Here is a 14,293-nt window from a genome sequence, read left to right on the forward strand (position 1 = left end):
TTAAATTAAAAATATATAAAAATGAAGAACTTTAAAATAGTTTTTTACTGTAATGCGTTTATAGCATTTAGAAAACTATTTCATTGAAAAAGCTCTTAAAAGTTATTATATTAATAAATACTAACATTCAAAATTTAATTTATTTAAATATAATTATATTCAACTATGTACACATATTTTCGGCATTTAAAGGGTTAACACTATATTATAAGCACCAAATGAAAGCCAATTATGTTTTCTATATAAAACTTAGGAAATGTATACATGCTTATATGGGTTATTTTCGAATTATGGGCACTTTTATAAAAAAGCCATGTTTCAAAACCCTTTTTTAGCTTTTGGCACTCAATGGGTTAATAATTAATATAATATTGTACATAATCTGAAAGGTCGTGGAAAAACCTCTCATATCATGTTATCTCTTTTACAATCAAGCTAACCAGTTCTAAGAGTTTTAATTTTATATATGTATTCAGTTTTTGAACATCGATAAAAAAATTTTATTGTAGATTCCGTATTAAAAAAAAATTAGAGCCGTTTAGTGTCGGTAAGAAGTTCCCAATTTTCTGCAATTAAATACATTATATGAATGGGTCGTTAAAATTCGTTTTAATATAATTATTCGTATATTGTCGACCAAAAACTTGGTTATAAATATTTTTGAAAATTATGGTGGTGTTTTTAGCGATACCAATGTTTAATATATATATATATATATATATATATATATATATATATATATATATATATATATATATATATATATATTTAAAGAATGATGAAAGTATATGTTAAAGAATCGTTTAAATATTGGTTGTTGCGATAATATTGATTTGATCAATTTAATTTAATTAAAATCTAAAATCTCTCAATTTCACAACACTTTGTCCCATTAATCTTATAACATGTTTACTAACATTAATCTGGCATCACGTTTTTCTACAAAGTATTAATGCCGCCATGTTGCCGTGAGTATTTTCTTTTTTGTTTTGCGCTTTTCGCAAGTTTTGTTTTGTTAAGTGAAAACAACGAATAAAGCATTAAAACATTCTTTGTGATAAATTGTAATAAAATATGTTAAAAGATGTGAAATATATCATATAATTTAAAACATGTTTCAAAACTGAACAAATAATTCAAATATATTGTAAAGTTCCAAGAGTTTTTGTATGGAATAGATAAAGAAAAATAAATTTCATCAATGAATAAACAACAAGAAAACAGCGTACAAAAATAAACACAAAACATCTTAAAATAATTTTTACTTTCTTAAAATTCATAAATTTTTATATGATTGCTTAACAATTACTATTTATTAAAAAAATAATAATATAAAGATACAATATACTAAATACATATACAGCAATTGAAGGTACATACACCACCACTATGAATCTAGATAGTTGATGAAATGCAGGTAACTACATCGAAATTAAGATTTTGCAGCTAAAAGGAATTGTATATTTATGTAGATATGTAGGTATATCTGTGTATAGTGCATAGGACCATCATAATTGAAAAAGAAAATAGGTTTGATTAAATCTTCCAGTAGAGTTGATAATTAATAATAGAACTTTAATAAGACAATCTTGGATAAATGCATTTATTGGTGAAAGCGTCCCATATTTTCAGGTATTGTTTTCCTTCGTTGTGCTGACTACATACAGATATACATTTGACCAACTGAAAGATAAAGTGATTCTATTACCCCTCAAAAAATACACATACGGATGTACCTTGATTATTATACCCTACATCACTATAGTGGGGAGGGTATTATACGTTTGTGCTGATGTTTGTAACGCATAAGATTAAGACATGTCCGTCCGTCTGTCTGTGCTGATGGACAGCCAGCACCTTCTAAACCTTCTGCGCAAGCTACATGCCAGAATTTTCAAGATATATGGATAAAATTTGGACTATACGAGTTTTTCGGGACGATGTCTATTGAAAATGGTTGAAATCGTTCCATTATTTCACCTAGTCCTCATACAACCTGCCTTCCGATTTTGGGATTTTTAACACATAACTTTGTCAAATATACTACTATTTCACCAAAAATTTGCACAAATAAGTTTAATATAAGCATTCATGACCAAAATTTACTTATAACCATTAGTATCGCGATGAAATTCAGCATAACTAACCTTTATATAAAATTACATCCCTCTTCCTATTTTTTGAGGATCGGCCCATAGTTCCCATATAAAGCCTTTTTTAGAAATTAAGTTTTTCATCAATAAATTATTTAAATAAATCGGAATTAAGGTAAAATTCAACAATTTTTTTATGAAAAATAAATAATATGTAAAATGTACCCTTGGTGTAGCGTATCACATAGTCGGCCATGTCCGACAATACTTTCCTACTTGTTTTTAAGAAGTTTCCGAAAAATATTTTGTATTCAGAAAAATTTTGAACTTATTGGTATAGGTAAGTTTTTGTATTTGTGTTGTAATTATATTTTAGTCCCAAATCCTATGTGCAATTTCATGAAATGGTAAAATATAATTGAAAAATGCATCTAAAACTTTCGTATTTTTGAAGCTAATTTAACAAAATTTGGTTAAATTATTCTCCAAATTTTATGACACCAAATACAAACATTTTTGAAATCGGTCTACTATTACACCTTGCCGCCATACAACTTAAAATAATTGTGAGCTCATAATTATTTTATGAATTAGAAAAACGTATGGCCCTATGTCCCATACATAGTTTAAATCCAGAAAAATACTTAACACAACTCAATTTTAAGCACTAGTATTATGATAAAATTTGACATAAATAACTTTTATACGACCATCAATCCCACCACCATGTTTTATGAAGTTCGGCTCATTTTTGACCCTAGTCGCCATATAACACCTGTTTTTTATTATAACCTCCTACTGTCTCTACGTATGTTAAAATCACTTTTTAGAAGATACCAGATATCTGCGAGATTCTAATCTTTAATAATATGAACAGACATGCTTTCGAGAAGATCGCTATTTAAAATAAGCAAAATCGGTCCAAAAATAACGGAGATATGATAAAAAACTCGAGACCACCTGTAACAGATTCGTCAAAATAAAAAATAATTTAAAAATTAATATTAAATTCACATAAATTAAAAAATATGTTTTTTTTTTAATTTAGGTATTAACTTTTTAAAAAACGCACGATGAAAGGTGCATAAGATTAGTTTGAATATAGAACTTTTTCTACTTTTTATCAATAAATTGCTTAAACATGTCTGCCGGAGTTAGAGGGGGTCAAAGGTGGACACTTTAGTCATACATGGTTTTTACAAATGGGTGTAACTTTTCACCAATTGGTCCTTGCAGAAATTGTTCAGAGAAGTTTAGATAGCAATTTCTTCACTGTTTCCAAACATTTTTTTTGCTCAAAAGAATGCTTATACAATTTCCTTCCCTTTAAGGCTTTATAGTCGCTTGGGATGAGAGTGGGATATCTATCAGAAAAACTAAATAAATTTTTTACTCAAGAATAAGATTTTTTCATTATTTGGCACTTCATTTTCCCCTATATTTTTAAAATGGAGTTTTTTGTTGTTGTTTTGTTGAAAAGAAAGTTTAAACCAAGCTTTTTATATGACCATAGAGCAGAGCCAGGCATTTCCTATGCACGCGTGCTTTTCGGCCATTTCTAATTTTACAACAGCTTACTCATACGCAGCGTTGCCACTTTGGTCCAATTGGACCAAAATTGGTAGTTTCAAATCTCTGAAATGACTTTTGGTAGTTTGGTTGGTAGGTTTAAATTTTGGTCCAAATTTGGTAGGATGAGATAATTTTGATCTCATGCATATGAATTTATAAACATTTCTGACCTTTTTATGGCAAAGTAATAAGAATTTTAATAAATACGTCAATCTTAGGTTTATCCTTGTTAAATTTATATTGTTTGTTCAAAGAAAATATTAAGTTTCTATGTATTTCAACATTTCTGATTCGTGAATGTTATTAAGTTAGTTTGAAATGAGGATGTTATATAAAATCCGAAGGAATACTTGTAGGCCTGCATCGGTCCCGTTGTGCACTTCCTCACCAATGCCTCAGGTGGGAATCGAATGCACGACGTCAGGTCTGACTATAACATAAACCACTAACCTACTGTAGGCCACACTAATTCATTTTTTTCTAAGAAGCCAGATTCATGAATAAATATATAATTTGGTGGGTCTACTACCTTACAAACGGAATCACAAAATTAATATACCCCAATCCTTTTTTGATGGGTATAAAATTAGGGGTATATTGATTTTGTGATTCCGCTTGTAAGTATATAGTTTTTCTAGGTTCTTATTAGATTCTAAGACGATATAGCCATGTCCTCCCGTCTGTCTGTTGAAACAGTTTTTTAACAACCGAAATCTATGTCGATTGGTCCACGATTGATCCTATTACAGCCATATATCCCCTTTTACGGAAAATAATTTTATTATCAATAAATAGCAAATTAGTTAACCGTAGTATAATAAAAGGATTTATCCATAAAGTCCTCAATTTATACGATAGATGCTGATGGTGGATATACATATGTGATGCATCATAGCCGAATATAATACTATTACAATTTTCTCGGGAATGATTTTGGTACAAATTTTGTCGAAAACAGCAATTATGTATTTCATAACTATATAGTATTTGGAAATTTTGTCTAATTACGTAAAAGTAAACCATTGATTATTTAGAACAAATCATTGTATGATATTACATATTAGTTTTAAAAATAATGAAACTCTAAACAGAAGCAATTGTCCCTAAGTAAAAATTTGGTAGTTTTTGTAACGTTTTGGTAGTTTTTTGTCGGAACTTTGGTAAGAAAAATAAATTGTGAGTGGCAACGCTGCTCATACGTACTAAAAACTCATTCAGTCTCGTTTGAACATTCATTGAACGAGGTTGTGTTGTCGCATGTCTGCTAAAGCAGGGATGGACATACATAATGTTTTTAACAATATCTACGTTTTTAGAATTATAATTTTTCTTCTACATAAAGTTATTTTTAAATTCTCTTTAGCTATTTTGAATACTTAAATTCTCTTTAGCTATTTTGAATACTTATTTTTTGCAAATATGACCGAATGGAATATTAGATGCATTTTTATAATTTTACACATCTATTATTGTAATCAAAATTTTTCCCGAATCTAAAAGACAACAAATCAGTTCAAATGAATTAAATTTTAATAATTAAATAAAATACAACTTAACGAATCAGTTCAAATGAATTAAATTTTAATAATTAAATAAAGTTAATCTCAAAACTAAAATTGACAAATGAGTATCACTTACATTTCCCATAATAATCAGAGAACGGTTTGAATGCTTATTTTTTCGATTATGAATACAATCGCATAAAACGAGCCTTGAAATGATAATATGCACTAATTTAATAATGCAATGCACGACACTATTCAAAACAAATGAGTGTAACGAAAAATGATGCTTGTATTGCTTGTCTTCTGTAAATGTCGACGAATACTCTCAAAAGCAACGAATACTAAATGATTGCTATGAATGGTTTCAATACTGATTGAATAAGTTGTAAGAAAAAATTAACTTAACAATTTTTCCGTGTTTTTATTTATGGAATGAAGATTATACTTTCCAAAATTCATATAAATTTCGCAAACGTTTGCTGATTGATTGCTTATTATAAAGACTTTATTGAGTAAATTTAAAAGGTGCTTATAAAGGTTTGAGTTTTTGTTCATTCATATGTGGTTAACCGAAAAATCGATTTTTAATATATATTTTGGTTTTTCGTGAAACGATTTTTTGAAAATATTGATTTTCGGTTAACCAGATTATCCCTTTTTTTGTGGCTCGATTAACCGATTTAAAATATTTGTAATTTTTAGTATAAAATTGTATGTTTCGTTTGGTTTTTTATTGTAACAAGTATTAGGCTTCAGTCAGAAAACATGAACAGATTTTTAAAGCATTATGCCATTTATATAAGAATGTTAATATAATTTTTCTTGTTTATGAATATAATACAATGCAAAGACTAAAACTATGGTTTTTAAACCTCATGGTTCCGAAGTGCATTTATCTATTACAGTTGATGATGAACCTATTGAGTTCGTTGAATGTATCAAATGTCTTGGTATTCAGCTGGATAAACATCTAACTTTTTCCCAACATATTAATTTTCTGAGCTCTAAAATTAATTTTACTCTAAGGAAATTATATTCCTTAAATTTGTATTTACCACTTTCTATTCGAAAAACTATTGCACATTCTTTGCTAATGTCTAACCTATTGTATTGTATTGAAGTTTATTCTGGATGTAATGCTCAGGAGTTTAATAAGTGTTTACTACTTTTTAACAGAATAATACGTTATGCCTATCAATTAAAAATGCATGATCATGTGTCTGACTATGTTAGAGATTTCTTGGGTTGCTCTTTTATGAATTTTGTTCAAATTTGTTATTGTTCTTTTATAAGGTAGTAATAGCTAATTGCCCTGAATATGTTAGAAATACTTTTGAATTTTTGCATTCTGACAGAAATCCTCAAATTTTAATTCCTATAATAAATCGAACCACTTACGAAAGATCTTTTCATGTGCGAGTTGCTAAACATTGGAACTCTCTTCCTCGAGTTCTTAGATGTTTTGATTTACGATTTACAACATTTAAAACGCAGCTCTTTGAATATGCATCCACTAATGTGATTTAATGTATTTATTACTTTTTTCTTAAAGATTGCAATGAATTTTTAAAATTATACAGCGCTAATAGATATTATCATATATGAAGTTATTTACACACACATATGTACATATGTATAAGCAATTCATTTTTGTAGTCAGCCTCTTATGTATTAATGAAATTATCTGTAATATTGATTTAAGTTGCCTATTTTAACATATATGCTAGTCTACCAACTATATATGGCCCTATGGCTTCGGTTGGTTTTTCGTAAATAAATAAATAAATACTTTATGCGTATTAAATGCAGATATAAACTAAAAAATAAAAAACAGGTAGTAAAACCAGTATGATACACCATGAGTATATTTTAAAAATTATTTATTTTCCATAGAGAAACTTTTTTTTCTTTTTTTTATTTAATAAAATTTTTATAACCAAGCCCATAGGGCCAAATATGGCTTAAAAACTACTAACATACATACATATATTCAAATACAAAATTTTGAGCTATTAAACGTAAAAATTTAACAAATTTAATGATATAAAAAGCTTAAACCTAAATGTTCATTCAAATTGGAAACTTGTTAATAGTTAAGTAATTTCACAGCTATTATAATATTCAACAAGTTTGTTTTTAAATATATTAATATATTATATTAATTGGGAAATTAAAACTCCTTAAGCTCCTGGGCAGAGAATTCCATTCCAATCCTTGTAGTTCTAACACGAAAAGATCTTTCATAGATAGAACTGTTAATATGAGGATATATTATTTGTGGATTTCTAACTGATCTCGTAAATTCAAATAATTGTACCAAGTACTCCGGAAAACCTTCTGCAATAATTTTATAAAATTGCAACATTATTCTGATATCAATAAAACTCCTAAATTTACACCCTAAGAAGTCAATCACATAAGCAGTTACATGAGATCTAATTCAAAGATTATAAACATATCGTACAATTCTATTGAAGGAAGATTATATCTACGCATTAAGCGATAACAAAATCCAGTAAAAATCTCAGCACAATACAACATGTTAGACATCAAAAAAGCATAAGCAATGTTCTTCTTAACATATGTAGGCAAATAAAGATTCAAAGAATACAATCTACGAAGTGTATAATTTATTCTGTTACATAGCTAATCAATATGATGTTCAAAACTAAGGTGACAATCAATATAAACTCCAAGACATTTAACATATTCTACAAACTCAATATTAACTAAACGCTCCAAGGCATCAGCAAACTGACATTCTCCTGCAAATAGTAACTGAATATCATTAGCAATAATAAACAATTGACAAGAAAGTCCCTCAACAGTTGATATAAGATCATTCATATACAATAAAAATAATAAGGGACCAATAACAGAGCCTTGCGGAACACCACCACTGAACAAACTGATATCTATTAGAAAGATAGGAAAATAACAATTTAAAAGCAGTTAAAGAAATTATATAGTTTTTGTATTAACATTGAATGACTTACACGATCAAACGCCTTAGACAAATTAAGCGCAACTAAAACAGCCAAATCATTCCTTTCCATAATTTTACGTATAGAATCTGTCAGAACTAATAAAAGTGAAGTGGTATTATAACCACGACGAAAACCAGTTTGATAGGGATTAATTAAATTGCTGCTATCTGAATATTCTATCATTTGTGTTTTCATAACATGTTCTACTATCTTAGATAATATAGGAACTATAGATATAGGTCTAAAACTACATTTATTTCCATTTTTACTAATAGGAACCACCTTAGCGACCTTCCAATTCATAGGAAATACAGAATAAGTTAAAATGTTATTCAGTTCATATCCGGGGATTGCAATTGCCTGAGAAGAAATATAAGGCCGAAGCCATGTTTCGCTCACACCAATAACATCTAAAAGACATTCCCGTAAAATATGTCTTATTTCATCAATCTTTGTTGATGAAGCTTTGACAGTTAAAATGTCCAAAGCTCAAACCGTTAAATAAGTTTCCTAAATTTGAACGCAAATAAGAGTTATCATGGACAACTGGTCATAAATTTAAATTAACATTCATATTAAAAAAATAATATATTTATAAATTTGAAAATTTAAATCTAACGCAATATAAATTATATAATAGTTAACAATTGAATAAAATTTTAATTTTTAGCAGAAAATTGAACATATTCATTAACAATATTTTTTTAAGGACCTGCAATACAAAATTTATACAGTGTCTCTCATAAGTATTCGAATTTAGGTAAACTATGAAAAAAACCATATTTAATAATATATTTTGTGTGGAAAATAAATAAATTAATTTGTTATATTGTCTAGATAGTCCTTAGATTTGATATCACGCCCCTTAAAACTTGAAAACTTTACATTTACTTAAATTAGTTGTGCTTTTTTAAAAAAAAGTCCATGAAACTACTTCACAAAAGTATACGAATTTTCCTGTATTTCATATTTGATCATATTATACGATACAAAAATTCTAGAATCGCATGGTTTTATGCTTAATATTGTTTTAAGGGGTAACTATCAACCGCATGGATATATTTTTGACCCATTTGGTCCACAATTTTGGGGGATTTGTACCCTCTTTTCATGTAATATCATTAAAATGGCGATTTTTGGCTATATTTGTAATGTTTTCACCCTTTTTCCAGAGATAAAACTAAAATTTAATATTGGAATTTAATAGAACCCATAGGGTATCTAAAAATAATATTTTTTGTTATAAGGATCTGTACTTAAGCGTTCCAAGATGTATTTTTGGTATCGTTTTTCAGTTTCTAATTGAATTATCTGGATCATAAGTCCCTTTTCGTACCTCTAGGGACGATATTTTCCGACAAAGTTGTCTAGTGTATTGTTCAGCTCCAACAAGATTCCCAAGATTTTATATAAAAATAAAACAAATGTATATTTCAAATTTATTAGAGATGAAGATCTCTTTTTATTTAAACCAAAATATTACCTCGTAGAAGTAGATGGTTTTGTAAATGTAATTGCACGTAGTGCTTGTGTCGTAGACAAATCAAAAGTGATTTATAATGTCAAACGAAACAAGCATAAATTTGGTGGCAAACAATATTTAAGCACCGTTAGCGGTTACTCGTTAGAATATTCCAACAAAGTTGCAAAAAAAGGGAAGCTTTATAGGATTCTAACGTTGTTATAAATAGTATTTCAAAAAGGTAGTTAAATCAATTTTAACTTAAACATTGCCGGCCACCTTGCAATACCTTAGGAATTGCAAACGATTTTAAAACAATGTAGATTTTTAAGAAGTCTCTCGACTTTCCCCACAGAACCTAAGTCCCGAAGGTGGATTTTTAAGAAGTCTCTCGACTTTCCCCACAGAACCGAAGTCCCGCAGGTGGATTTTTAAGAAGTCTCTCGACTTTCCCCACAGAACCGAAGTCCCGCAGGTGGATTTTTGGAAAGTCTCTCGACTTTTCCCACAGCACCGAAGTCCTGCAGGTGGATTATTATTTAATATAAGTAATATAATATATATAAAGATAATAAATAATAAGATAAAAACATAAATAAGGTAGTAGGAACATAAATATATTTCTGTGAGCATTTTAAAGTGATAATAAATTAAAGGTTAACAAGCGTTAGACCACGTAGAATACGTTAAATTGTCGATATATGTTTCAAAATCCCTAGGATTAGCTGGACCTGTCAGTATCCAACCAAATACAGTTTTCTGTGCCAATAATGACCCTAATACGTTTTGTTGTATTTCCGGTAAAATAATGCGCGGATATAAATCTGCTCCGATAAGAATATCTACAGGCCTACTGGTAAAAAGATTCGAATCAGCCAAACAAAGATTTGGCAATAATTTTCCAATATCGACATTTACAGAAGTCGAAGGCAAATTTCCTGTTATTTCTGGTAAAACAAATGCGTTAGTTGATAGTTTTATTGAAGAATCTAAATCTGAACTAATTTCCAAAGGACAAAACTTTGAAACTCCAAAAACCACATTATTAACGCCAGAAACGTTAGAATTCGAAGAATGAGTGGGAAGTTTTAATCTTTTTCGTAAACGTTCAGAAATGAAAGAACATTCTGAACCCGAATCTATTAAAGCGCGGACCTGATACTTATGGCTGTTATGAATTATGTTTACCATTGCAGTCCCTAACAAAACGGACTGATTCTGTCTAGTATGAAATACTTGTGGATTAGAAGAAACATTATTGGACGTATGCGATTGTCGAGTGTGAGAGTTAGTGGGTCGTAGAACCTCACTGGAATTCTGTTCAGTAGAAACAGTAGGTCTTTCAACTATAGAATTATCTGTATGCTGCAGATGAAGCATAGAATGATGTCGATTATTGCAAATAAAACAGTTATTGTTGATTGTACAACTTCTGACTTTATGTGTCCTCGAAAGGCAATTAGTACAGCAGTTATAATCATTTACAGTAGAAATTCTGTCAGATACTGAAAGATTTTTAAATCGACGACAATTTCGCAAATAGTGTGACTGATTAGGGCATAAGATACATGAAGGTTTAGTAATAGTAGAACTATTTGAATGCACTGAAGAGTCGACGTCAGTCGAGTTCGTACCTTTAAGATCTTGAAGACATTGCAATGTCTGAATTCTTTCTGTCAGAAAGTTATCGAAATCTTTCCATGTAGACAAAACAGTTTTGTTTTTAACACCCTGTTCCCACAAAATAACTGTAGATCTAGGCAGACGTTGAATACACATAAAAATTATAATTGGATCCCAATTATCCGTAGGCACTTTATAAATAGAAAGAGCCGAAAGGCAACTATTAATTCCGCGTTGTAGTGTTTTGAGTGCTGTTATCGATTCCTTGTCAAGGAAAGGAAGGCCAAAAATAACTTTTAGTTGGTTATGTACCAACATACGAGGATTCTCATATGCTTCCTTCAAATCGCGCCAGGCTACTTCAAAACTTGCGTTAACAAGTGGATATTTAGAAACGATTTCTTTTGCTTCACCCTCGGTTTTTCTTATTAAATGGCAAAGCCGTTCTATATTGCTAAGCCGCGAGCTATTAATAAAAATTGCGGTAAATAAATCCCTAAAAGCGGGCCAAGAAACATAATCACCTCTGAATGAATCAATATCACAAGGAGGTAGTGCTAGATTATGATCTGTATTACCGGAGTTCGAATTTACCGTTGGAGATTCATTGCTTTTCAAAGCAGATTTGAATTCATCTATTTTTTCATGGATAGATCCTCCGCATTGGATATACGCTGTGTAGGTAGCTTTATATTTAGCCGCTGCCACATCAAATTCTTCGGCCTCTAAAGAGTTAAGACATTCATTATACGTCGTCTTAACTTTACCCCAAAGTGTTTTTAACTCTTGACTCTGAATCTCCAAAGTATAAACCGTATGAATTTCTTCGTCAAAATTACTAAACATAGCCCCGAATGCAATAAGAGCATCCGATGCTCTAATAAACGAGTTTAGTGGCGAAACCGACATTTTTTAATATTTGAAAAGTCGTTTAAAATAAATAAATTAATAATACTACTTGACTACAAAATGTATATAAACAAATGTGATAATAGTCAAACTGGCCGAGCGTAGGGTGACTAATATAAAGGTAGAAGAAGAATCAACCGTTTATGTATTTTATTGTTTTAATTTACAGATCTAAATCTGTAAACAAATAACGCACAAAAGAAAATGTAAAAACCACTGATTTTTGTAATAAAATTTTAATAAAATTTACTTTAATTTAATACATTGTCCGTAGGATCAAAAATAAATTAAAAAATTTTAAATATAAATTAGAGTTCGAATTAGTGTATCCACAAATTAAAAAAATAAAACAAAAATTCACAAAGGAAATGTGTGTGTATGTTCGCGAAACAAAAACGAATTTTATCACCTGCTCACATTTGAAATATATTTACGTACCTTATTTCGTAGAAATAAATAAATGATAAATATATCTCCGGTGGACTGTATTATAGGAATGGAGTTGAAGGTGCCAAGAAGATCCGGTACTGATATAAAGATCCAAAAAATCCGATAAATGATCTAAGAAATCCGGTTCGCTAGGACCAAATGTTCAGCTCCAACAAGATTCCCAAGATTTTATATAAAAATAAAACAAATGTATATTTCAAATTTATTAGAGATGAAGATCTCTTTTTATTTAAACCAAAATATTACCTCGTAGAAGTAGATGGTTTTGTAAATGTAATTGCACGTAGTGCTTGTGTCGTAGACAAATCAAAAGTGATTTATAATGTCAAACGAAACAAGCATAAATTTGGTGGCAAACAATATTTAAGCACCGTTAGCGGTTACTCGTTAGAATATTCCAACAAAGTTGCAAAAAAAAGCTTTATAGGATTCTAACGTTGTTATAAATAGTATTTCAAAAAGGTAGTTAAATCAATTTTAACTTAAACATGTATATTCATGTACATATTGGCACTAATATATTTTAAATTTTCAATATATTATAGCGGTATACAACCCCAAAACATGCCTTAATAAAACGTCATCCTATATAGTAGATTTCAGTTTTTACTACTCGTAACTTTCACGCTTATGTTGCCCGTTACAATAACACTGTAAGTCCAAAATTTTGGTTTTAATTTGATCATAGTAAATAATATTTAAACATATATCAATATTTTTGAGTTAGATCATAATGATATCGTGCCATGCAGCATGGAGGCCATTGGTATCTAAAAATAATGATTTTACTATTTTGAATGGTGTTTCTTCGAGGCATGTTTTGGAGTTGTACACTTCCACAACACATTGAAAACTTAAAATGTATAAAAGCTGATATCTAAAAGAATATATACCAGAAAACTTCCCCGAAAAATAGTTGATCCTAGTATTATAAAAATGGACTTAAGTTCCAATATATTGAATTAGCGACAGAAGAATGATCCGAATAATTTATCTTGGAACGTTTAAATACAGATTCTTGTAACAAAAAATATTATTTTTATATACCCCAAGGGGTCTTATAAGTCCCAATATCAAATTTTTGTTTTATCTCTGGAAATAAGGAGAAAAATTTACAATTATGGCCAAAAATCGCCATTTTAATGATATTACTTGAAAAAAGATACAAATTCCCCAAAATTGTGGACCAAATGGTCCAAAAATATATCCTTTCCGTGGATAGTAACCCCTTAAAACAATATTACGCATAAAAACCATTCGATTCTAAAATTTGTGTTGCGTATAATATAATCAAATATGAAATACAGGAAAAATTCGTATACTTTTGAGAGGCAATTTCATGGACTTTTTTTAAAAATCCATAATTAATTTAAGTCAATGCAAATTTTTCAAGTTTTAAAAAGCGTGATATCTAACATAACGACTACCTAGACAATATAACAAATTAATTTATTTATTTTCCACACAAAATATATTATTAAACTTGGTTTCTTTTATAGTTTACCCAAATTCGAATAATTATGAGAGACACTGTATATAAAATCTGCTGAACAATCCCTTGAAAAATAAAAATTGCATATGAATATTATCTTAACTAAAATTATTTTAATTAATATAAACAAATAAATAAGACTACTAATTCATAAAATCATAAAATATATAATTTTTTTTTGTAGGTTGCTAGATAGTGTT

At 29.1% G+C, this 14,293-nt stretch overlaps 1 protein-coding gene across 3 annotated transcripts in view; it reads left to right on the top strand.

The window, feature by feature from the left end:
- Nucleotides 1-979: 979 nt before the first annotated feature.
- The window catches only part of LOC119603824 (transcription factor Sp3), a 208,521-nt gene continuing 195,207 nt past the window's right edge, over nucleotides 980-14,293 (top strand). For all 3 annotated transcript variants that reach the window (XM_037956021.1, XM_037956024.1, XM_037956022.1), the window contains exon 1: nucleotides 980-1,417. The gene's annotated coding sequence lies outside the window, so the exon portion shown is untranslated. The remainder of the gene's footprint in view (nucleotides 1,418-14,293) is intronic.

Source organism: Lucilia sericata, unplaced genomic scaffold (genome assembly GCF_015586225.1).
Source record: "Lucilia sericata isolate MDLA Ls3-8-SP2 unplaced genomic scaffold, ASM1558622v1 Contig000343F_arrow, whole genome shotgun sequence".
Classification (NCBI taxonomy): domain Eukaryota; kingdom Metazoa; phylum Arthropoda; class Insecta; order Diptera; family Calliphoridae; genus Lucilia; species Lucilia sericata.